Genomic DNA, 18,286 nt, shown 5'->3' on the forward strand with positions numbered 1-18,286 from the left:
GCATAACTATAAAAATTAAAATGTGCTGTGCACTCATGTACCAACTAAACTTACCTTGCAACCCTCTTGAGAAGGGCTGTGTTTCTCCAAACCACCTCTCAGAGGTGGAGCGAGGGAACTGGTGACCTTAGGAAGCAAAAGGGCTGCATTGTTGCATGGCTGTCCCGGCACCCTCACAGGTCTGTGCATCTCTGTTGATTGCTGCCTTCTAAGCAGGGCCTTGCTTGGCTCATCTGTGCTCCTGCTCTGTGGGAATCCCACCTTCCCTCTCCTGCAGTCGCTCTGGACCTTGCACACCATTCTTCACAAGTCCAGCAAAGTTACCTCTAAAAAGTGATTTGCTCATGCTTACCTTCTGCTAAAAACAAAAACAAGAAGCAGCCTTTGTGACTGTGGTAAAGCCTGAACCTGTGTCTTGCCTTGGATTGGGCTCCTCCATGTCCCCATCCCAATTCTTGCCCTCCCTGGCCCATGCCCAGTGCCCTCTTCTGTTGGCTTTCTTTCAGTGTGTGCTATTTTTTTTTTACTTTATCATATGCATTTATCATACATACTGTGCAGGTATTTGGTTTTTTTTTGCTGTTTTAAATGTTTATAGCAACACTTACTACAACAACCGAGAGGATTGTCTTGCAGTTCTACTAAATAATTTGATTTTCCGTAATTTAGGCTAAGTTGTCCGTAATGTCACGCAGTATTATTACAATACCTATAAATAAGAAATGTAGAAGCATTTTTTTAAATGTTTGATAAAAGGTTTCCTTTTTTTCTAATGGCATTTAGTAATATCTGCCCTTAAGAATTTGTGTGAAAAACTTAATGTGTATCTTTTTTTTTTTTAGATGGAGTCTCACTCTGTTGCCCAGGGTGGAGTGCAGTGGCACGATCTCTGCTCACTGCACCCTCTGCTTCCTGGGTTCCAGTGATTCTCCTACCTCAGCCTCCTGAGTAGCTGGGATTGCAGGCATGCACCACGATGCCTGGCTAATTCTTTTTTGTATTTTTAGTAGAGATGGGGTTTCGCCATTTTGGCCAGGCTGGTCTTGAACTCCTGACCTCAAGTGATCCACCTGCCTCGGCCTCCCAAAGTGTTGGGATTACAGGTGTGAGCCACCATGCCCAGCCTGTATCTTTCAACTAATGTTTTATGTAAAATCATTTTTTCCATCTGAACAGCAATTTTAAACTGAGACTAATCAATAATTACTACACAGTCTTAGGATAAAAGTTAGTAATAGAATTTAGTGTTCAATTACAGATTGTTCCAGTTGCCAAAATAAAGATAAGTAGTTTGGAATGGAAGTTTCGTTTTTACTCTAATCTTTGAAGCTGAGTTTGAGCCAGATGTCTTGTTGGAGGCATAAAATGGCCCCAGGGGCAGATGCTCTTCACTCAAGGCAGGAGGAGCCCATCAGTGCTGGTGTCGCTGAGCACCTCCTGTGTGCAGATCAATGTACCTTGTCTTTTCTAACTAGTGCTTTCAAGAAACTTTGAAATCCAGTTCTAGTCACACTCCCACCATGAAATCTTGTTTGCCAGTGATCACAAGGTTGTAGCAATACCAACTCAAGCCTACCTGGCTGGGACCTTGGCCTCGCCACCCCCATCATGTCCGCAGCATTCCCTGGCCCTTAGGTATGCCAGTGGTCACGTGTTTAAGTTGTCTGCGTCCCCATCCCAGTTGAGCCCCAGGAGCAGGGGCTTGGTTTGTTCACTGCTGTTCACCCACTGCTGAAAATAACACCCCCTTTGTCAAAGTGGAGTAAGTGTGTCCCAACTGCAGTGAGGAGCTGCACTTCCATGAACTCGGAGGTGCCCAGCAAACCCAGGACGGCTGTAAACACAGAGAGGGAGACCAGTACCCAAAAGCTGTCTGGAGGAAGTAGAACTGGGTCCTGAGCCTATAGGTTAATGTGACTGTGGTTTTTACACATTTGTTATCATTCCCTTGGAGTCCTGGGCTTGCTTATAGCACTGAGAAGAACAGCCTGCCCCCTCGCCCCTCTGGCAGCCAGGAGGTGACTTCTGACAGCCAGGCATGAACAGCCCGAGGCTCGGGAGGTGCATGCAGGGCAGTGCACGGTGTGAAAGCTTCCTGAAAGCTGCACGGTGTGCAACTGAAATTTATAAAAATGTTAAATATGCTGTGTTTCCTAAAGTACACACATCTGTAGGAAAAAAGTTTTCAGAATCGTAAAGTTTATATATCTAATTTTAGTTATTTGATAAATTAACTTATCTGAAGTACTTCATTCTCTGCCTGTGGCAGACCAATTAGATAGTACATCCAGTGTCACATACTTTCAGGGGTAGCGTATTTTTAGTTTAGTTTCTTGCCATCATTTATTTTTATGTTTTCATTTGCTTTAGATGTAGGCGAAGAGTCGGTCTCTCTTGTCTTTATTCAAAAGTTTCTGTGTCCCTGGGCATTGCTCTGCCCCTCCAAGACTCCCCAGTCCTGTTTCCTTTAGCCCACCTGCTCCTCATGTCTGGAGATGGACTCCTGCTTCGCAGTATCCCAGGAATCTCTTAAGTGTGGAAAGGTGGCCAGGTGCGGTGACTCATGCCTGCAATCCCAGCATTTTGGGAGGCCGAGGCAGAAGGATAACTTGAGCCCAGGAGTTTGAGGCCAGCCTGGGCAACATAGGGAGACCCTGTTTTTACAAATAATAATAAGCAAATAAGGAAAGACATCTCAGGCTAGAGTCTCTGGCTATATGAAGATTTTGTTTCAAATTTTTTCATAATTTCTACTAATGACTACTCCATAGTAGCAACTTAATAGCAGCAGCCTCACAGCAGTGCATGGGAAAGGTGCTTAGTGAGTGACCCTGAGCCCTCCCAGGCGGGGACTTGAGGGTGAGGCAGGGAGGGAGAGAGGCTCTGCAGCCACACGGCCGCTGTTGGAATTCTGTCTCTTTCTTATTTATTTACTCAGGGATCTCAAGCATATGACTTTATCATCTCATCCATAGTATCTGGTAGATTTTAGCATCTACCTCAGAGCACTGTTATAAAGATTAGATTAGTTCCATCATAGGAAGCTCTTGGAACAGTCTGTACTCTGTGTTAGCCACTATTTTGATTTTCTTTTGAGGAGGATTTAGGCAGAGGGATGACAGCTGCATGGAGATCCATTTATGACCCAAGAGGTAAAGACAAGAAAATGGGGCCCAGAGAGATGGGCTGAAGGTCACAATGGAATCAAGGACAGAGACCAAAAATGTAGCTGTCCTGACAGCCGTGAAGAGCTTTTTCATTACGACTTTATTTCCTAAGTCTATAAACTTTGATTTTACTCTGATGTAAATTAAGTGACTTTCTTAAATGCGTCACGACTTTTAAAAAATTTTTTTAAATTATACTTTAAGTTCTGGTATACATGTGCTCAATGTGCAGGTTTGTTACATAGGTATACACATGCCATGGTGGTTTGCTGCACCCATCAACCCATCATCTACATTAGGTATTTCTCCTAATGCTATCCATCCCCTAGCCCCCCACCCCCCGACAGGCCCTGGTGTGTGATGTTCCCCTCCCTGTGCCCATGTGTTCTCATTGTTCAGCTCCCACTTATGAATAAGAACATGTGGTGTTTGGTTTTCTGTTCTCGTGTTAGTTTGCTGAGAATAATGGTTTCCAGCTTCATCCATGTCCTTGCAAAGGACATGAACTCATCCTTTTTTATGACTGCATAGTATTCCATGGTGTATATGTGCCACATTTTCTTTATCCAGTCTATCACTGATGGGCATTTGGGTTGGTTCCAAGTCTTTGCTATTGTGAACAGTGCTGCAATAAACATACGTGTGCGTGTGTCTTTATAGTAGAATGATTTATAATCTTTTCATCATACTACCTGACTTCAGACTATATTACAAGGCTACAGTAACCAAAACAGCATGATACTGGTACCAAAACAGATATATAGACCAATGGAACAGAACAGAGGCCTCAGAAATAACGCCACACATCTACAACCATCTGATCTTTCACAAACCTGAGAAAAACAAGCAATGGGGAAAGGATTCCCTATTTAATAAATGGTGTTGGGAAAACTGGCTAGCCATATGCAAAAAACTGAAACTGGACCACTTCCTTACACCTTTATACAAAAATTAACTCAAGATGGATTAAAGACTTAAACAGAAGACCTAAAACCATAAAAACCCTACAAGAAAAGCTAGGCAATACCATTCAGGACATAGGCATGGGCAAATACTTGATGTCTAAAACACCAAAAGCAATGGCAACAAAAGCCAAAATTGACAAATGGGATCTAATTAAACTAAAGAGCTTCTGCATAGCAAAAGAAACTATTATCAGAGCGAAGAGGCAACCTACAGAATGGGAGAAAATTTTGGAAGCTATCCATCTGACAAAAGGCTAACATCCAGAATCTACAAAGAACTTAAACAAATTTACAAGAAAAAAACAACCCCATCAAAAAGTGGGTAAAGGATATGAACAGACACTTCTCAAAGGAAGAAATTTATGCAGCCAACAGACATGAAAAAAAGCTCATCTCTGGTCATTAGAGAAATGCAAACAAAAACCACAATGAGATACCATCTCACACCAGTTAGAATGGCTATCATTAAAAAGTCAGGAAACAACAGATGCTGGAGAGGACATGGAGAAATAGGAATACTTTTACACTGTTGGTGGGAGTATAAGTTCAACCATTGTGGAAGACAGTGTGGTGATTCCTCAAGGATCTAGAACCAGAAATACTATTTGACCCAGCAATCCCATATGACATTATAAAATAATGACCTGGCAAATTAGATGGAACTGTTGAAAAGGGCTGTTTTTAAAATTTCAGATCATATTGCTAATCAGGCTTTTGTTTGCTCTGGTGAGTGTTGTTTTAAGCAACACAATCCAATGCTAATTTACTGTTGTATAATAATTTATTCAGTAGGCCCTGCTATATCCCAAGCACCTGGCAAGTAGTAGGCACTTGTTATTCCTAAAATGAATGAGTGACTGAGCATACAAACCAACTATTGTATACATAAATGTTTTCTAAGTTACTCCAATTATTATTATTATTTTTTTTACCACAGTTAAACTCCTTCATAAGTTCTACTTGAAGTAGGAACTATTAAGATACTCTAAGATAATTACATTTGTGCTGATAGTTGTACTGCACCTACAGGTTACTTTTTTTTTTTTTCAAGCAAACTGCATAGTTAGAAGCAGAGGAAGTTATTTCCACTTTATTTTTTTATTTTGTATTTTTCTGAGACAGAGTTGCTTTGTCGCCCAGGCTGGAGTGCAGTGGTGTAATCTTGGCCCACTGCAACCTCCGCCCCCCGGGTTCAAGAGATTCTCCTGCCTCAGCTTCCCGAGTAGCTGGGATTTCAGGCACCTGCCACCACACCTGGCTAATTTTTGTATTTTTAGTAGAGAGGGGGTTTTGCCATATGGGTCAGGCTGGTCTTGAACTCCTGACCTCAGGTGATCTGGCTGCCTCGGCCTCCCAAAGTGCTGGGATTGCAGGCGTTAGCCACCATGCCTGGCCTATTTCCACTTTATAAAAAGATTCTACACAAAGATATCCTCTAATTTCCTAAGTTAGCAGGACTTTTCTTATACAGAAAAAGATATATTTACATATATATTTTTCAGTTTTCCTAATTGTTGATCCAAGAATTGGTTGTAGGCTATTTAATTCCAGGCATTTCCTATAATTACCCCCATAAAAATGCCAGATTAAAATGTATTAGCAAAGTATGTTAATGCTCCTGAGAACAGATTTGTTAAAGAAGGTCCAAGAAATGACAGTGTTGTCACCACTCAGAAATGGCCATTTCCATTGAAGGAAGTGCTCCTCAGCTCCCCTGAGAGTCTGACCTCAGTTGAATTAAATTTGACCTTGTAACCGATGTTTTTAAGGAAAATTGAACATAGATTGCTGACGACGGTGGATAGGTGGTGTCAGGGCAGTTTGAGCACACTGGGAATATAAGGCTCCTCATTATATGGCATGCCAAAAAAAGTTTGTCCTCCAGGCAAATATCCAAATTATATTGGAAGTTTGAAATGCCGCTATTGATAATAGTCTGCAAATATCCACTACCATCTTCATTTTTCTTTAATTCTCACCATATTTATCCTACCAACAAGATAATTTGTAGAGTATGACTAAACACAGCAACTAAGAATGCTTTTACCAAAATAAAATTATAAGTTGTGTAACAGTTCAGTTTCAGATAAAAAAGCAGACGTTCTTTCTGCCAGTGCTAGAAGTCAGTGAACATTTGACAGAGAGTCAAAATGGTTCCCAAGAAAAGCAGAGAAAAGGGACAACCCCAAAAATAGAATCACTTCTCACAGACCACTGCTTGAGCAACTTGTGAGCTGTAGGAGGGGCGCTGGTTCCTAAGCCTGAAGTGGAGGACATGTTTTAATCCAGCCTGCGTGAGGTTGTAGTGTGGTGCTTCCTTACCTCGGGGCAGCGGTGGGCGGGCAGTCCACACATTGCTAAAGGACCTGAGGAAAGTGGCTGGAGCGTCCAGAAAATTGATGAAAACTACAAAGTCTGCTTGGTTCTGCTTTGGCTTGCTAGATTACATCCCTTTTTTGTAAAAGACAATAAACTTGAGAAGTCTTTTTAAAATTAGATAATCAAAGTTGAGATCACTGAGGGCTGTGTCCAGCACACACGCTAGCTGGGAAGCAGCAGAGCAGGAAGGCACAAGCACAGATTGTGGGATCCCCCTGCTCTCCAGGTCTGGCCCCTCCCTCCTCAGTGGTGTGGCCTTGGGGCCAGCTTCTTCATCTCTCCCTGCCTCAGTTTTCTCATCTCTAGAGCAGGGATAATAGTAAGACCTACTTCACAGGGGCATTACAGCATTAAAAGGGCATCAGGTACTTCAAATGGTGCCTTTATAATAATCACTCAGTAAATGCTTACAGTTCATTATAAGTCTAAAGGAACCCAAAGGCGAAGATTGAGCAAAGCTGATTTGGTCTGCCCAGTGAAGAATACTTTCTGTATTTTGTAGTAAGGCTGACTTTAAAAATAGAGGTAGTGGATGTTGTTGTTTCTCTTTCTCTGCCCCTCCCCATGTATGTGAGGCCCTTCAGGAGCCCAGGCACACATGCAGTGCCAATTTGCTCCCAGATCCAAGGGTGTTCAGAAGTGGACTTCGAATTTCAAATAGCTGTGATTTTATTTAACTTTATTGAATTCTAGTTTTATTATATTACCACCAGAGAGTTTGGCCTTTAAGATCTCTAATTCTTTGAAATGATTAAGTTTTCCTTTGTAGCGTTCTTTATAATTGATTTTTGTAAATATTCTATTGATGTGTGAAAAAAATACAGATTCTCTATTTGAAGGATGTACTTTCTTTCTGTTTATCTAATTCTTCCACATCTTTACTTGTTTAGAATTGTCAGATTTGAGGAGATATGCAGTCATGCACTACATAACGATGTTTTGGTCAATGACCAACCGCGTGTAGTGTAGTGGGCACATAAGATTGTTTCCTTTTTTTACTGTATCTTTCCTATGGTTAGATATATTTAGATACACAGATACTTGCCATTATGTTACAGTTGCTGTTCAGTGCATTAATATGTTGTATAGGTCTGTAGCCTAGCTGTGTAGGTGTTGTGTAATACACTCTGTGATGTTCACACAATGAGGAAATTACCTAGCAATGCATTTCTCGGATCAGATTGTATCCCCCTTGTTAAGCGACCCATGACTGCATAAAAAACTTCCTATAATATTTGTGTTTTTAACAAATGTTCATTAAATTCCCAACAGACTTTGCTTTATGGCTAATTAGGCTTATGGACGATTACAGTTTCTTTGTTAATTGTCTTTTTCCCTGTTATCTTAGTTACCAGTTTAACCTGAAATGTAATCTTGTCAACTATGAACACGGCCCTTTTCACCTCTATGCTTATGTATGCCTCGTGATGTCCATTCTGTAGTCCTCTGTGGGTAACTAGTCTAAACTGACTGTGCTAAGCTAATCCCGTGCCTTCTGCTGATGATTTCAGTCTTTTAAAAGGAATTTTAAAACATGATATTAAAGAAATGTAGAAAACTTATTTCGATGATAGGAGGGGAGGTAGTCGGGAAGGCCTTATCTCCCAGGGAACACATATTCTCTGTTCTGGTATTTCTTCCCCTAGTGGAGCAGCAGTTCCAAACCCAAATGTTGTCTCAGGGGTCCTTTTCACTTTTTAAAATTACTGAGGACCCCAAAGAGATTTTGGTCATGTGAGTTATATCTATTAACGTTTGCCACATTAGAAATTAAAACAATTTTTAAAATATTTCTCCATTTATTTAAAAGTAAGGACTGGGCTGGGTGCAGTGGCTCACGCCTATAATCCCAGCACTTTGGGAGGCCGAGGTGGGCGGATCACCTGAGATCAGGAGTTTGAGACCAGCCTGGCCAACATGGTGAAACCTGTCTCTACTAAAAATACAGAACTTAGCCAGGCATACAGAAAATTAGCCGGGCATGGTGGCATGCACCTGTAATGCCAGCTGCTCAGGAAGCTGAGGCTGGAGAATCGCTTGAACCCAGGAAGCAGAGGTTGCAGTGAGCCGAGATCGGGCCATTGCACTCCAGCCTGGGGGACAAAAGTGAAACTCCATCTCACAAAACAAAACAAAACAAAACAAAACAAAACAAAACAAAACAAAAAAAGAGTAAGGACTGTATGTCTCACACCTTGGCACACCCTCCTGGTGTCTGGTGTGATGGAGGGGATTATTCCTCATCTCTGCTCCTGAGTTCAGTCTTCCATAGTGTAGCATGTTGGACTGTATGTCTCACACCTTGGCACACCCTCCTGGTGTCTGGTGTGATGGAGGGGATTATTCCTCATCTCTCCTGAGTTCAGTCTTCTGTAATGTAGCATGCTGGGGCCTCTGGAGCACTTCACTGCACACTAACAAATGTGAGGATGGAAAAGGAAAATCATATCTTAGTGAAACTGTGGAAATAGTTTAGACCTCGGGCTCCCCTAACAGGCCCCTAGACGATGCTTTGGGAACCGTGGTGGTAGAACTGTCTCTCCCAGACTCACTCTGCCCTGACCCCTCTTATTGGTGAGAAACAGGCATGTGTAACTCTTCTTTTTCCTTTGAGGAATAAAAGATATTTGTACATTTTGGTCTGTTTCTTTCATGTCTTCAGTGCTGTAGGGCAAGAAGCCTATCTGGGGAGGCTTTGGTTATTAAGCAATGCTTACGGCTGGCTGGCTTCATCTCAGTCTAGGATTCAGATTAGGAAATCCATTGTTGTGTGAATCTGAATTGCATCTGCCAGTCCAGCTATTATTAGCGATAATGCTGATAACCTCAGTTGGCCTGAATCCTTTGTCTCTAAATTGATTCTAAAGTGAAGCAGGGAAAAGGGGTGCTATTCAACACTAAAACAAGAAATTTAATAACAATATTCAGTTAATTTGAAAAGATAAAGGAACAGGATTGAAATTTTAACAATGGTCTTCTCAGCTTTGCTTGGCCTAACCTAATCTTATCTCTGGCCAGTGCCCTCAACTGGTGTGTTTTAGTGTAAGATATTTTTATGTAAATATGTTAGAAATCACAGAATGTTTTCCCCCCAAAGATTATCATGTAATTGTCACATTTATAATGTTATTTGTGGCTCAGTATATGACTTAGTGATTTCTCATTCTGGAAATCAAGAAAGGCTGGAAGGAGAATTGGAAGGAAGGGATGAAAAACTCCATTTTCAGAGAAATAAGAGGCAGATGCAATTCACACACTCTAAAATGTGCATGAAGCTTACCAAAAGCAGCTAAGCCTGGGCAGCGATAGTATAGGCGGAACTGAGCAGAAGGGCTCAGGCTAACAAAAGCACTCGTCAGGGCCAGGTCTAGAAGTCGAGCCCCACATACCCTGTGCACTGAGAGGCTGAGTCGCAGATGTTCAACTCCAGCTTGCAGAGTGCAGAAGTTCCAGGGAGGACCACTGACAGCAAAGGGCTTCCTGGATCCAGTTTTACTCAGAGACATGGGCTGTGGGGTCTCCCAGGGATTCACATGCAGGTAGCGGCTGGGGGAGAGAGTGCTGGAACTGGGAAGGCTGGAAGCTGCCCTTCCCCCACCCTGAGGGCATCTGCAAAACAGGTGCCCTAGGAAGTCCCACCTCACTCTGAAATGCCTGTTAGAGAAGGTGACCATCACTGCATGGATATTCTCTAAGGAAATTGTGGGAAATGTGTCTGTGAAGCAGGATGGAATCATGACCAGACAGTTCATCATAAATGAAAAAAACAGGAAACTCATGAAGCAGTTCTGTGGCAGAAGATCCCAGTGCAGGAATGCCACAAAACAGAAAAGAGATTTTAATGAGGTTGAGTATCCCTTATCCCAAATGCTTAGAACTGGAAGTGTTTTAGATTTTGGATTTTTTCAGATTTTGGAATATTTACGTATACATAATGAGATAACTTGGGATACAAGCTTAAACACGAAATTCATGTATGTTTCACATACACCTTATACATATAACCTGAAGGTAATTTTATACAGTATTTTTAATAATTTTGTTCAACCCATCACATGAGGTCAAGTATGGAATTTTCCACTTGTGGCATCATGTCCATGCTCAAAAAGTTCCGGAGTTTGGAGGATTCTGGATTTTGGAATTAGGGATGCTCAACCTGTACAACCAAGTGAGACAGCAGGAGACAAAGTCAAGTTGGCAGAAAAAAGGATGGCAGCAGCCAGGAGAACCACCACAGAGGTGAAGGTGCGATTGGAAGGGCCCAGGAGAAGACAGATGTTTTGGGAAACACAAAAAAGGTGATGGAAAAATACGAATGAGAGAATTAATAAGAATGAAACCGTAATCATGAGTTTAAAAGGAACTAGAAAGAAAATTACAGCTGAAGAGAACAGGGAGAGGGGTTCCAGCATATTTATCATTGGAATCTTCAAACAGGAAAACAAAACAAAAGGACAGAACAAATATTTAAAGATAATGTTTAGGAAAATTCTGCTCAGGTAAAAATAGATGGAAGTGTACATTGTGAGAGGGCAAATTTTATGCTGGGGAAGGTTGACTGAGAACAGGTTATGAGTGTGCCATATCCTACAGGAATTATTAAACTCTGAAGATGAAGCAAGAACCTCCCAATGGGTAAACAAACATGTCATCTCTTACTGAGGGAAAAGATCAGGGTGGCTTCAAATTTCTCCAAATTCTTCAGATAGTGGAGTAATCCTTACTTATGGGATCCTCCAGGAAGAAAGGATGGCCCATGAATTTTATGTCCAGTCAAACCATCTTTTGTATCCAGTCTTCAAACAAACACTATTGATCATGTGAGAACTCAGGGAATACTCACTGTTCTCATGAGCAGTTTCGGCTGGAGAAACAGTGTCCATCAGACTGGATGTCAGTGAATCTCTACAGCGTCAGCTGTGTGGCTGAGGGTGATGGAGCAGAGTGTGAGTGGAGGGCAGAGGAGAAAAGGTCGGTGGTTAGAGGTTTGTTGACTGTCTCACCTATAATCACAGGGAGGCACTAAGATGTTATTCACTAAAATCAAGTTGTAGAGGAGAGGGATGGAAGGAAGAAGGAGCAAGATGAATGACAGTTTTATCACAATGTGGAACAGGAAACTAACAGGCTAAGATGTGTTGTATGAGGATTCCGAAGGAGAGGGAATTACATAGAGTTAAAATTCCAAAAGTAACCCCTAGTACAAAATAGTGAAAACATTTCTAAATTTCAGAAGAACTACAGAGAGAACACAAACTTTTTCAAAAAGCTACAAAAACATGTCATAAAAGTAAGACCAAACATTGTATCTATACATGTAAACACATAACTTTATACACATAACCTGAAGGCTGGTAAAAGTAAAAGATTTCAGATTGAATCAAAAAGTGAAACCCAACTCCAAGTTGTACGTAAGAAGCCCACCTAAAACAGAGATTTACAAAAGTTGAAAATAAAAGAATGAAAAGATATACTAGGCAAAAGTGAAAAATAAAGTGGGACAAAAAGCATTAAAGGAAAGCAGCAGCCCACTTTTTCCTGCCATGATGCACATCAGAGTAAGGGCAACTGGAAAAGCAGGGCATCCCTGTAGGGGCAGGTGGAGCAGCGGCGAGGGCCTCGGTCATCATTCCCACAGGAGACCTCTACTTCGTGGGTTCTGTCACAGGGATTTGTTACTGTGGCTTCCCAGAATACAAATTCTACAATTTTGTATTTTAGTGCAATTTATTTGCTATTTAATAATGAGTTTTCAAATACAAAATGCTATTTAATAATGAGTTTTGGTGTTGTGTTTCCTTCTTAATTTCTACATGGAAGGGCTGTTTGATTTATTGATTGTCTGTTCAGCAAACAACTGCAAGTATGGGCTTAGGTTGTGAAAATATTTGTTAGTGCCCAACCATTCATTCTAGCCTCTTTCTGGTGTGCCCTTTTGATACAGAGGCTGGAAAGCTAAAAGCTCCATTTCAGACTCTTGCAGCCTGGGCTCTGGGAGGAGATATGCTTCCACTAACTAAATGAATGCCTGCAAGACTAGAAGACAGAGCTGCAGGCTGCGGCTGCCTCAGCTCCCTTGTATGAAGGTCTTTTCAGGTTTGCATGGGTAGTGACTGTTTCCTATACTTGGACTCTGACTGATACAGTGACTTAATTTAGGATGGCATGTTAGAAATCTTCATGCGTGTGTGTTATATCACTGTGGTTTGTAATTCCATATTAAATTCTATTCCATTTGAGTCCATTCCTTTCCATTCCATTCGAGTCCATTCCATTCCATTCCATTCCATTCCATTCGAGTCCATTCCATTCTATTCCATTCGATTCCATTCCATTCCATTCAAGTCCATTCCATTCCATTTGAGCCAATTTCATTCCATTATATTCGAGTCCATTCTATTCCATTCTATTCCATTTGAGTCCATTCCATTCCATTCTAGATCATTCCATCCCAACCCATTCCAATCGAGTCCATTCCATGTCATTCCATTCGAATCCATTCCATGTCATTCCATTCGATTCCATTCGATTCCATTCCATTCCATTCCATTCGAGTCCATTCTTTCCATTTCATTCGAGTCCATTCCATTACATTTAATTCCATTTGGGCGCATTCCATTCCATTCCATTCGAGTCCATTCCATTCCATTCGAGTTCATTCCATTCCATTCGAGTCCATTCTATTCCATTCCATTCGAGTACATTGCATTCCATTCCATTCCATTCCATTCCATTGCTTTCGGGTCCATTCAATTCAACTGCATTCCATAGGTGTCCATTCCATTGCATTCCGTTCCATTCCATTCCATCCCATCCCATCCCATCCCTTCCATTCCCATTCCCATTCCATTATATTCCATTCCATTCGAGTCCATTCCATTCCATTCCATTCCATTCTATTCGAATACCTTTCATTCCATTCCATTCCATTCCATTCGGGTTAATTCCATTCTGTTATAATTCTATTCCATTCGAGTCCATTCAATGCCATTCCATTCCATATGAGTCCATTCAACTCCATTCCATTCGGGTCCATTCGAGTCCATTCCATTCCAATGCATTTGAGTCCATTCCATTCCATGCTATTCCATTTGAGTCCATTCCATTCCATTCCATTCCATTGCATTCAAGTCCATTCCAAACTCATTACATTCCAGTCCATTCTATTCCATTCCATTCTTTTCCATTCCATTCCATTCCATTCGAGTCCATTCCATTCCATTCGGGTCCATTCCATTCAATTCCATTCGAGTCAGTTCCATTCCATTCCATTTGAGTCCATTCCATTGCATTCCATTCCATTCGAGTCCATTCCATTCCATTCCATTCCATTCGAGACCATTCCATTGTATTCCATCCCAATCCTTTCGAGTCCATTCCATTCCATTCCATTCCATTCCATCTGAGTCAATTCCATTCCATTCCATTCGAGTCCATTCCATTGCATTCCATTCCATTCAAGTCTCTTCCATTCTATTCCATTCAAGTCCATTCCATTAGAGTCCATTCCATTAAATTCCATTGTATTCCATTCCATTCGAGTCTCTTCCATTCTATTCCATTCAAGTCCATTCCATTAGAGTCCATTCCATTAAATTCCATTGTATTCCATTCGAGTTCATTCCATTCCATTCTGTTCCATTCATGTCCATTCCATTCCATTTGAGTCCATTCCATTCCAATCCTTTCGAGTCTATTCCATTCCATTCCATTCTATTCCATTCAAATCCATTCCATTCCATTCCATCCCATCCCATCCCATCCCATCCCATCGCATCCCATCCCATCCCATTCCACTCGAGACCATTCCATTCCATTCCATTTCATTCGGGTCCATTCCTATCCATTCCATTCGAGTCCATTCCAATACATTCCATCCCATTCGATTCCATTGCATTCCATTCCATTCCATTCCATTCGGGTCGATTCCATTCCATTCCGTTCCGTTCCATTCCATTCGAGTCCATTCCATTCCGTTCCACACAATTCGAGTACATTCCATTCCATTCCATTCGAGTCCATTCCATTCCATTCCATTCGAGTCCATTTCATTCCATTCCATTCCATTCCATACCATTACATTCCATTCAATTCAAATCCACTCAATTCCATTCCATTCCATTTGAATCCATCCCACCACATTCCATTGGAGTCCATTCTATTCCATTCCATTCCACTAGAGTCCATTCCAATCCATGCGAGTCCATTCAATTGCATATCATTCGAGTCCATTCCATTCCATTCCAGTACATTCCATTCCATTCCATTCCGGTACATTCCATTTCATTTCAATCTATTCCATTCCATTCGAGTCCATTTCATTCCATTCCATTCCATTCTTTCGGGTCCATTCAATTCAACTGCATTCTATTCGAGTCCGTTCGATTCCATTCCATGCCATTCCATTCCATTGCATTCCATTCCATTCGAGTCCATTCCATTCCATTCCATTCGAGTAATTTTCATTCTATTACATTCCATTCCATTCGAGTACATTGCATTCCGTTCCATTCCATTGCATTCCATTTGAATCCATTCGACTCCACTCCGTTTGAGTCCATTCCGTTCCATTCGAGTCCATTCCATTCCATTGCATTCGAGTCCATTCCATTCCATGCTATTCCATTTCAGTCCATTCCATTCCATTCGAGTAAATTCCATTCCATTCCATCCCATTCGGGTAAATTCCATTCCATTCCGTTCCGTTCCGTTCCATCCGAGTCCATTCCGTTCCGTTCCATTTCATTCCGTCCATTCCGTTCCATTCCATTCCATTCCATTCCGTTCGAGTCTATTCCATTCCATGGCATTCCATTCGAGTCCATTCCACTGCATTCCATTTCTTTCGAGTCCATTCCATTCCATTCCACTCGAGTCGATTCCATTCCATTCCATTCCATTCCATTCCATTCCATTCCATTCCATTCCATTCCATTCCATTCCATTCTAGTCCACTCCATTTCATTCGAGTCCATTCCATTCCATTCCATTCCATTCCATTCCATTCCATTCCATTCCATTCGAGTCTTTTCCATTTCATTCCATTCCATTCCCTTCCAATCCGTTCCATTCCATTCCATTGCTTTCAGGTCCATTCAATTCAACTGTATTCCATTCGAGTCCATTCCATTACATTTTATTCCATTCCATTCCATTCCATTCCAGCACATTTCATTCCATTACGTTCCTTTCGAGTCCAATCCATTCCATTCCATTCCATTCCATTCCATTCCATTCCATTCCTATCGAGTCCATTCAATTCCATTCCATACCATTCAAGTCCATTCCATTCCACTCCATTCCATTCCATTCCATTCGAGTCCATTCCATTCCATTCGCGTCCATTTCATTCCATTCCATTCCATTCGAGTCCATTCCATACCATTACATTCTGTTCGACTCGAATCCATTCCATTCCATTCCATTCCATTCGCATACATTCCACTCCATTCCATTCGAGTCCATTCCATTCCATTCGAGTCCTTTCCATTCCATTCGAATCCATTCCGTTCTATTCCATTCCTTTCCAATCCATTCCTTTTCATTACAGTCCATTCCATTCCATTCAATTCCATTCCATTCGTGTCCATTCCATTCCATTCCATTCCACTTGAGTCCATTCCATTCCATTCCATTTGAGTCCATTCCATTCCATTTGAGTCCATTCCATTCCATTTCATTCCAGTCCTATCCATTCCATTCCATTCTATTCCATTCCAGTCCACTCCATTCCATTCCATTCCATTCCATTCCTTTCCATTGCATTCGAGTCCATTCCATTCCGTTGGAGTTCATTCCAATCCATTCCATTCCATTCCGTTCCATTCCATTCCATTCCGTTCCATTCCATTTGGGTCCATTCTATTCCATTCGATTCTATTCCATTCCATTGCATGCCATTCGAGTTCATTCCACTTCATTCCATTTAAGTTGAGTCAATTCCATTCTATTCCATTCCATTCCATTCCACTCGAGTCAATTCCATTCCGTTCCATTCCATTCGAGTCCATCCCATTTCATTCGAGTCTATTCCATTCCATTCCATTCCATTAGAGTCCACTTCATTCCATTTCATTCCATTCCATTCCATTCCATTCCGGGTCCATTCAATTCAACTGCATTCCATTCCATTCCATTCCATTCCCTTCCATTCCATTCCATTCCATCCCATCCCATTCAAGTCCATTCCATTCGATTCCATTTAATTCCATTTGAGTCCATTTCATTCCATTACATTCCACTCCTTTCGAGTTCATTCCATTCCTTTACATTCCATTCCATTCGAGTCCATTCAACTCCACTCCATTCCACTTGAGTCCATTCCACTCCATTCCGTTCAAGTCCATTCCATTCCATTCGAGTCCATTCCATTCCATTGTATTCGAGTCCACTTCATTCCATGCTAATCCATTTGAGTTCATTCCATTCCATTCCATTCCATTCGAATCCATTCCATTCCATTTGAGCCCAATCCATTCCATTCCATTCATTTCGAGTGCATTCCATTCCAATCCGTTCCATTCGGTTCCACTCCATTCAATTCTATTGGAGTCAATTCCATTCCAATCCATTGGAGTCCATTTCATTTTATTCCATTCTATTCGAGTCCATTCCATTCCAATCCGTTCGAGTGCATTCCATTGCATTCCATTCCATTCCATTCCATTCAATTCTTGTCCATTCCATTCCGTTCCATTCGAGTCCATTCCATTGCATTCCATACCATTCTAGTCTATTCTGTTCTATTCCATTCGAGTCCATTCCATTGCATTCCATACTATTCGAGTCTATTCCGTTCTATTCCATTCTAGTCCATTCCATTCCATTAGAGTCCATTCCATTAAATTCCACTGTATTCTATTCGAGTCCATTCCATTCCATTTGGTTCCATTTGTGTCCATTCCATTCCATTTGAATCCATTCCATTTCATTTCTTTCGAGTCCATTCCATTCCATTCCATTCTATTCCATTCAAGTCCATTCCATTCCATTCGGTTCCATTCCATTCCATTCCATTCCATCCCATTCAAGTCCATTCCATTCCATTCCATTCGATTTCAATGCATTCCATTTGGATCCTTTCAATTCAACTGCATTCCAATTGAGTCCATTCCATTCATGTCCATTCCATTAGAGTCCATTCAATTCCATTCCATCCCATTCAAGTCCATTCCGTTCCGTTCCGTTCCGTTCCATTCGTGTCCGTTCCATTCCATTCCATTCCATTCATGTCCATTCCATTCCATTCCATTCCATTCGAGTGCGTTCCATTCCATTCCATTCCGTTCCATTCCATTCGGGTCCATTCCATTCCACTCCATTCCATTCCATTCGTGTCCATTCCATTCCATTCCATTATATTCACACATCACATTCTGGTTTAATGCTTATTCAATAATGAACTGTTTTGTTTCTCTACTTCCTTTGTGGAGAAAATTTTGGGGTTGAGAGATTTTGAATTTAATTACATTTAACCCACACATACTTGGGAGGGCTTGCCATAGCTTGCACTCCCATTTGGCTCTGTGACATCACTCTGCACTGTGTTTTGTCCTGGGTCTCTGGCATACCTTAGTCTCTTGCCCTAACTTACTTTCTTTGGCCTACACCTTAAGCAATAGGTCCTCCAAGGTTCCTGCTCGATTTCTAGTTTGTTCATTCATTCGTTCTTTTGTTCTTTCTCTCTCCTTCTTTCTGTCTCTCATTGTCTCTTCCTTTCTCTCTCCCTCTCTCTTTCTCTCTTTCTTCAGAGTTTTGCTTTTTTTGCCCAGACTG

The 18,286-nt window shown here is 41.4% G+C and overlaps 1 protein-coding gene and 1 long non-coding RNA gene across 17 annotated transcripts in view; one reads left to right on the forward strand and one right to left on the reverse strand.

Annotated features, from left to right (window-relative positions):
* LOC112204054 (uncharacterized) overlaps positions 1-18,286 on the forward strand; it is an 86,002-nt gene that overhangs the window by 13,164 nt on the left and 54,552 nt on the right. The gene's annotated exons all lie outside the window — the stretch shown is intronic.
* LOC104004098 (uncharacterized) overlaps positions 1-18,286 on the reverse strand; it is a 42,747-nt gene that overhangs the window by 5,783 nt on the left and 18,678 nt on the right. For 5 of the 9 annotated variants that reach the window (XR_010146731.1, XR_010146730.1, XR_010146726.1 and 2 more), the window contains exons 4-5: positions 1,577-2,654; positions 55-358 (exon numbers count right to left, since the gene is read on the reverse strand). This is a non-coding gene — a long non-coding RNA (uncharacterized LOC104004098). Of the gene's footprint in view, positions 1-54; positions 359-1,576; positions 2,655-7,840; positions 11,437-18,286 lie in introns of those variants that run through there. The other 4 variants (XR_010146729.1, XR_010146725.1, XR_010146724.1 and 1 more) reach the window with 4 other exon arrangements.

Source organism: Pan troglodytes, chromosome 8 (genome assembly GCF_028858775.2).
Source record: "Pan troglodytes isolate AG18354 chromosome 8, NHGRI_mPanTro3-v2.0_pri, whole genome shotgun sequence".
NCBI lineage: Eukaryota > Metazoa > Chordata > Mammalia > Primates > Hominidae > Pan > Pan troglodytes.